The sequence below is a fragment of the Equus caballus genome, unplaced genomic scaffold (genome assembly GCF_041296265.1).
Source record: "Equus caballus isolate H_3958 breed thoroughbred unplaced genomic scaffold, TB-T2T unassigned-0002201, whole genome shotgun sequence".
Lineage (NCBI taxonomy): Eukaryota > Metazoa > Chordata > Mammalia > Perissodactyla > Equidae > Equus > Equus caballus.
The window spans coordinates 20,600-28,376 of record NW_027222254.1 but is presented as its reverse complement, the minus strand read 5'-3'; the positions used below and the strand labels follow the sequence as shown (position 1 = coordinate 28,376).

Below are 7,777 nucleotides of genomic sequence, written 5' to 3'. Positions count from 1 at the left end.
AAGTCGTAGAGGAAAGGACCGAGCCGCTTGGCCGCTGAAAAGTTTACAAGACAAAACGGGTCTCCCTCCGCACGGGGCCACAGCAAAGCCCAAAGACGACACACGGGGGGAGCATGGGTGCAGATTCACGTGTGGTGATAAGAATATGGATTTCAGCAGGGCTTCCCGTCCTCATCAACAAGCAGAAGCACCCAAATGGTGCGGGTTGGGGCAGAGACCTCACAGCCATTCCCTCCACAAATCGAGTTCCCCGGGACATCCTCACAGCGCCGTGCTGTGAGTGTGTGTGGGTGTTTAAAATGGGGTAAATGTGGACGTGGAACTGCTCCGTGAAACCAAAATAACAACAGTCGTAGATCTTCTTTGGTCATTTAGAAAATTCTTCCCCCTCCCCCCCCCAGCGGTGCACGTATTTCCCTTCCAAATAAGAAGAACGGGAAAGGAGATGTTAAAGGCAAGCAGAGAGAGGAAAACTGTTGCAAAACAAAAGCTGAGCTCCCGTCCGAGGGAGGCCTCCTCCGTTAGAGGCCTAGGAAATCATTCTGACAAAATGGAGGATCTCTGTCTTTGGTGTCGATTCCCTCAGAGGTCAAGAGAAACCTTTTCCAATGTCTTTATCAGGAGGAGACTAGAAGTTAGAGAAAAGTATCCTTTCGAGAGCGAGAAAAACCAATTCTGATTTTGCATCAGCTTCCCTCCGATCTTGAAACTCATTGACTTGATTCCATTCTGTCGATGGAAATAATCCGGAACCAATCTATCCGTGAAAATCGGGGTGAGTTTATTCTGACCTAAGATGTAAGGACTGTGGCCCGGGGCCTTTCTTCCTGAAGGAAGAAAGGGCGCCCGGGAAGTGGGGTGTACAGAGTGCTTCTAGACCCCCAGAGAGGACGTTTCACATAGGATCGAAAGGTCCCTTGGACGATAGTCGCGACACTGCTCTGTCAGCACAGCGATCGACAGACACTGCTGGGTGGCAGGTCTGTTGTCTGGGCCTGGGTGGTCACAGGTGAGCCGGATGGTCAAAGGTGAGCGCAACCATCCGTTCCTAGCCTAAGGAAAGATGCCTCTCCTTAAGGAAAGGCCCGAGCACGGGGAAGCTGCTCCTTTCCCTTAAGGGCATTGGTTCTTGCCGTAGGAAATGTTTAAAGCAGATCTACGATGCGATGCGTGCTCGACGGCCACGTCAGGCCCTTTTGGAAAAACACTGTCAGGCCGAATTAGGCCGACACCCAATGGCTTCCTCATAGACTCCAATAGATCCTATCGCTCGCCATTTCTATCTGTCCACTCGTTCCAATTTTAGGCCACTTGACCACGAACAGACCTTTTTCTCAGATTTTTTTCCCCGTGATCACCTTTTCACAGACAAAACGATCTTTACTTTTTAGGCCCTCTTGCCTGAAGGCAGCCATCTCACTTTCCTTGAACACAAAGATGTTTCCCATATTCACTTTTAGTGGCTTTTTGTTTTGTTTTGTGTTGTTTTGTTTTGAGGACGATGAGCCCTGAGCTAACTGCTGCCAATCCTCCTCTTTTTGCCGAGGAAGGCTGGCCCTGAGCTAACCTCCGTGCCCATCTTCCTCTACTTCATATGTGGGACGCCTACCACCACGTGGCTCGCCCAGCGGTGCCACGTCCACCCCCGGGATCCGAACCGGCGAACCCCGGGCCGGCGAAGTGGAACAGGCACACTTAACCAGCGTGCCACTGGGCCGGCCTAGTGGCTTTCATCGCATTCGTTAAGTAGAATTTTTAACCCTCACGAACCTTAATTTTGGTGAAAACTAAGAAGTCAGCAATTAGGAACTGTCCTTCCCATGAGCAGTCTGTCGCTTGGCCAATTTCTAAACACTTGGCCACTTTTAGAAACATGGGATTTCATAGGTTTATCTCTTCCTTCGCTTTATTTGATTTCATCTCACTTTAGTTTTTGGGTGAGGAAGATCGGCCCTCACAGAGCTGACGCCTGTTGCCAATCTTCCTCTTCTTTCTGCTTGAGGGAGAGCGGGCCCGAGGTAACACCTGCGCCCCACTTCCTTGATCTTGCGGACGGGATGCCACCACAGCCCGGTGTGAGGAGCGGTGGAGGTCCACGCCCGGGATCTGAACCCGAGGACCCCAGGCTGCCGAAGCTGAGTGCAGGAGCTTAACCACTATGCCGCCGTGCCGCCGTCCCCTGTCAAAGCTTTTAATAAAGCACGAGACGTGTTCCTCGATAGACCCAAACGTCTTTTCGTTTCCGTATCCTCACAAACCCAAAGTAGATAAACTTCTATTTAGCCACTCACGTCTCAGGTTCTATCTTACTCGGAAATGATCTACATCGTCAAGGAAATTGTTTTTGTCTTAAGTTTGGCACCCGAGCTAACGACTGTTGCCAATCTTCCGTTTTTGTTTTTTCCCCCCCCCCGATTTTTCTCCCCAAATCCCCCCCATGACATAGTTGTCTATCTTAGTTGAGGGCCGTTCTAGTGGTGGCATGTGGGACGCCGCCTCCACACGGCCCGACGAGCGGTGCCGTGTCCGTGCCCGGGATCTGAACGGGCAAAACCCTGGGCCGCCGAAGGGGAGCGTGGGAACTTAACCACTCGGCCACGGGGCTGCCCCCGTCCGTGGACTTTTTTATCACCTGATTTCACCTCGCAAAACTTCAAAGCTTCAAGTTATCAGAGAGGTTTGGGAAGTTGTTTCTATTTATTTAATTAATTTATTTTTCGAGGAAGACGAGCCCCGAGCTGACACCTGCTGCCAATTCTCCTCTTTTTGCCCCGGGAGAGTGGTCCCGAGCTAACATCCGTGCCCATCCTCCTCCCGTTGATAGGCGGGACGCCGACCACAGCATGGCTCACCAAGCGGCGCCACGTCCGCACCCTGGATCCGAACCGGCGAACCCCTGGCCGACAAAACGGAACGTGCGAACTTAACTGCTGTACCGCCGGGCTGGCCCTTCGGGAAGTTCTTTTCAGGACACGGGCCATAAACTAGAATCACCGCTACAGGTTTATCGGAGCGACATCAGCGTTCGTGGTGGATTGAGTCGTCCCCTCTGTCTCTCCCTCCAGGGGACAACCAAAGGGACGTCTATCGACCCACCCACCAAGGATTCCCCCCCCCCGCATGGCACAGCAGGATGCCTGAGAGATCCACGCAGCCCTACAGCGGCAAGTCACATTCGCACGGTCAAAATTCAATGGCAGAGGGGGCTGGCCCCGTGGCCGAGTGGTTAAGTTCGCGCGCTCCGCTGCAGGCGGCCCAGTGTTTCGTGGGTTCGAATCCTGGGCGCGGACATGGCACTGTTCATCAGACCACGCTGAGGCAGCGTCCCACATGCCACAACTAGAAGAACCCACAACGAAGAATACACAACTATGTACCGGGGGGCTTTGGGGAGAAAAAGGAAAAAATAAAATCTTTAAAAAAAAAATTCAATGGCAGAGACAAAACGTTAAGGTCAGCGAGAGGGAAGAGAATAACCGGCCCAGGAGCAACGGTGTGAAGAACATGGAGAAGACGGGTCCTAGACGCCGGGGTCCCCGGAGCAGCGATTTCATCAGAGGCCCGCGAACGTCCACGATCTCCACACCACGTTTATGGCCGACTGCGTGTGTGGGTCCTTTGGAATCGACCAGGCTACCGTCTGGGCCACTTTGGGACATCGTGTCTAGCTGCCCCGAGCGGTGGAGCTGTCGTTCGAGTGTAAGATGGGGCCCGTCCGGGGAGAGCATGGGGACGGGGAAAGGGAGGCCGCGGGAAGTCACAGAGTCTGAGGTGTTCGGGGGAGACCGACTCTTCTAAAGTGGAGGCGGTAGAAGGAGAGCAGCAGGATTTTTGGATTTTTGTTCTCTCTGTTAGGTATCTGGGTCCGGAGGAGAGTGGGGCGGGGGGGGGGGATGGTTGTGATGGTGGTGGTGGTGGTGGGTGTGAGGCTGAGGCAGGGCTGGTGTTTCCTTTCCGGGTCAGGTGAAAGAGCTCCTCCAGTGGAGGTTTTTGGACAAGGGGTCTGGTCTGGCAGGATGGGAGGTTGCGGGTCGAGCCACAGGGGAATCTGTCGTAGCTCAGACTCGGGCCTTTGAAGAAATAGACAGAGAGAGGAGTTTTGCTCTGTCTGTCACCGCAGCCGGCACCTCAGGAGCAACAACAGAAGGCTTCCCGAATGAGTGAAGGGGCAGGAGCCAGCGTGCCCCGTGCCTCTCTCAGCCCTGCGCCGGCAGGGAAGGAAGCAGGCAGGCAGGCAGGCAGGCAGGCAGGCAGGCAGGCAGGCCTCAGGGCTACTCCCGTCCTACTGCCCGGTGGTCCCTGTCCCGGCCCCGCCCCCACTCTCCCCCTGACCCTCACCGCTCCCCAGCCCTCTTCTCAGCCAGAGAGGCGATGGGGGGGGGCGGGGCGGTCCCAGAACAAGTTTCCTCTCATCCACCATCATCTTGCCACCCTGACGACTTGGCCCGAGATCCTGCCTAGGCTGTAGCCGTGTGTGGTTTTCCTGTGGACAAGGGGGCCGGTTCACCATTTCGGAGGAAACCCCTAGCCTTCCACTGCCGAGTCGAGTCGGTGGGACTCGCCAGCCTGGGAGGGGGGGGGGGGAGGGGAGGTCAGGCCCATTCATTCCGACGGGCCTGGTGTCAGGGCTTCATTCAAGTGCAGGAAGCTCTCTCCCATGGCCTCGGGCTCTTTTCCATTGAACGGCTTTCTTCAATTCCCCCACCCTTAGGCCGCAGTCCGCCAAGGGCCGGGAGGCAGGGAGGGAAGATGTTGGGGCAGGGTGGCTGTCTGAGAAACTCGCCTCGTCTGGGGCAGAAAGAGTGCCCCCCTCCTTTCTCTAACCCTACTAGACTGCTTGAGGATCACGGACGGTTTGGCTCATCGATGAGCCCTGCGTTATGGGCCCGGCAAGCAAACTCCTAACTGGCAACCCGCTGCTCTAGGCGTGTGTGGGTTTTTTGATCATTCACCTTCAAGTTCGCACGACATTGGTCCGTGTCCCCCGCCCCAGCTTCCCATGGGAAATCCTCCGTCTCTTTCCACAGACTCACTGGCGACTTCACACAGCGCCTGCCTCCTCCTCCTCCTCCTCCTCCTCCCCCCCCCTCCTCCTCCGAAGGAAGGGGCTGACCCCATGGCCGAGCGGTTGAGTTTGCACGCTCCGCTTCAGCGGCCCGGGGCTTCAAAGGTTCGGATCCTGGGCTCGGACACGGTACCGCTCATCAAGCCACGCTGAGGTGGCGTCCCACACGGCAGAACCAGAGGGACCCTCAAAGAGAATATACAACTAGGTACTGGGGTGCTCTGGGGAGAAGAAGAAGAAGGAGGAGGAATAAAAAGAAAAGATAAGATTGGCAATGAGCTCGGGTGCCGGTCTTTAAAAAAAAAAAAAAAAGAGAGGAGAAAGATGGACAAACAGGAACGAATCCCACTGACGGCACCTCCAAATGGTGGGGGGTAGGGGGGGTGGGGGGGTGGGGAGTGGCATCATCGGGCCAATGGTGACTCTAAGTCGTGATCCCGCGGTTGTGTTATTTGATATTTTATCGAATCGATTTATTATTTTATTTTTGAGGAAGATGAGCCCTGAGCGAACATCTGCCGCCAATCCTCCTCTGTCGGCCGAGGAAGACTGGCCCTGAGCTGACATCCGTGCCCATCCCCCTCTACTTTCCAGGTGGGACGCCTGCCACAGCGTGTCTCGCCAAGCGGTGCCGGGTCCTGCGCCCGGGATCCGGACCGGCGAACCCGGGGCCGGCGGAGCGGAACGTGCGAACTTCACCGCCGCGCCACCGGGCCGGCCCCCGGAGTTGTTTTAAAAATCCAGTAAGGGGCTGGCCCCGTGGCCGAGTGGTTAAGTTCGCGCGCTCCGCTGCAGGCGGCCCAGTGTTTCGTCGGTTCGGATCCCGGGCGCGGACACGGCACTGCTCATCAAACCACGCTGAGGCGGCGTCCCACATACCACCGCTAGAAGGACCCACAACGAAGAACACACAACTATGTACCGGGGGGGCTTTGGGGAGAAAAAGGAAAGACAAAAAATAAAATCTTCAAAACTCCAATAAAACTTTGAGTGAAGACGACGAGGAGGATGCGAAACGTATCTCACGCCTCCGAGCCGAGCCGTCCGTTTAGGAAGGGGGACGAGGACCCTTTGTAAGCGATGTCCCTTTTTAAGCACCATTCTAAACCACAGAACAGAACTCCCTCTCCTCGACCCGGAGCGACCCGGAGCGAGGAGGTTCCTGGGTGTGTCAGAGAGGGCCACGTCCTCTGCAGCACGAACGAACCGCCAGGGTTCGGCCACGGGAAAGAATTTCTTCCTCTCCAGGCGGACTAAAAGTCGCCGACGGCAGCGGGCGTAGGTGCTATCCTTCCCGTCAGGAAAGGCAGGGAGAACTTCAGCCGTGAAGAGAAGGAGGTCTTCCTCACTCCCCGTTTCGGGAGGGCCCCTTTGGCAGGGGAGTTTTGTCTCCTGATTTCAAGTCAGGAAGAAAAGGGAGAGAGAGAGAGAGTGTCCTTCTCGTGCCAGGTCGGTCTGAGGGGGACCTCCTCTGGTTTCCTCCCTTCCCAGGGAAGGCCGTTCGCTCCTTCTTCTAGAAAAAGCTCCCAAAGCACCACCGCCCAGGATGGTTGACCTACGCCCATCGTCCCTCCTTTCCCAATCATTTCTACCGCGACAGAGGGACAGAGGCCCCGGCCCCATCCCCATCCCCACCCCCACCCCCATCGCCTGCCTCCTTGATGGCCAAAGGAGCTGCCTCTGAGAATGGAACGGGGCTTGGAAACCTTCTAGAGGGGTGACTCTCACCTGCCTGCCTGCTGGGAAAAGCACCCACGCTGTCCATCGGACTGCCCTTTTGGGCAAACGTAGGCGTGCCACATAGCGATCGACAGCTATGGCGGGGGGGCGGGGGCGGGGTGGCGTGGTGGTGCCCAGGATCCACGACACGTGACGGCTGCGGAGCACGACAGCCCTAAGACCTTGAGGGAGACGGGGTGGCGCGTGAATCCTTTCGGAACGAGAACGACAGGAAACGCTGACGGGGACGTGTTCTCGTCTCGAGAACACACCAACGCCTCGCACGGTGTCTGACCCGGGGTGCCTCTGACTTTTGTCATCAGAGACGATCCTGTCGACCGCCCCTCACGCTTTGGGGAAAAGGGGAGAGGGACTCGGTAGCACGGGAGAAGCCATCCATCCGCCCTTCCTTTCCGTCTTCACGGCTCCTTCTCGTGGAAAACGAGGAAGCCGTCCGGAGGAACGGAACACTGACCCGGGCCAAAGCGTGGCCCAGCCTGAGCCTCCAAAACCTTCTGCTAAGTGAGAGGTGCCAGACATCCAAGGCGACCTACGTTGCGATTCCACACAGAGGAGAGAGCTAGAACGGTCCAACCCTAGAGGGCGACAGCAGATGGCGGCGGCGGCGGCGGCGGCGGCGGCGGCGGCGGGCGGCGGTGGTGGTGGTGGTGGTCGTGGTGAGGCAGATCCGGGAGTGGGGCCGTTTTTTCTTTCGGAGGGAGGGGATGGAAACGGAAACCTTCTGGAAATAGATAGCCGTGACGGATGCGCCACCTTGGGGAGAGAGACCCCCGAAGGCCACTGGCTTGTGCCCCGTGGAAAGGATGGATTCGGTGGGATGGGAATTCTACCTCCGTGTAGAGCGTGTGGTAAACCACGAGGTGGGTGGGTGGGTGGATGGCCTCCCTGCCTCGCCTCCACCTAGACGTCCACACACAGAGACCGACGAGGGAGGGAGGGAGGGAGGGAGGGAGGGAGAGAGACAAGATGGAC

General features: G+C 56.9%; 1 long non-coding RNA gene across 1 annotated transcript; it reads left to right on the top strand.

The window, feature by feature from the left end:
* The first annotated feature begins 203 nt into the window (after positions 1-203).
* Positions 204-2,229, top strand: LOC138922674 (uncharacterized). The gene is made up of 2 exons (XR_011435796.1): positions 204-775; positions 1,551-2,229. It is a non-coding gene; the product is annotated as an uncharacterized lncRNA (long non-coding RNA).
* Positions 2,230-7,777: the final 5,548 nt, after the last annotated feature.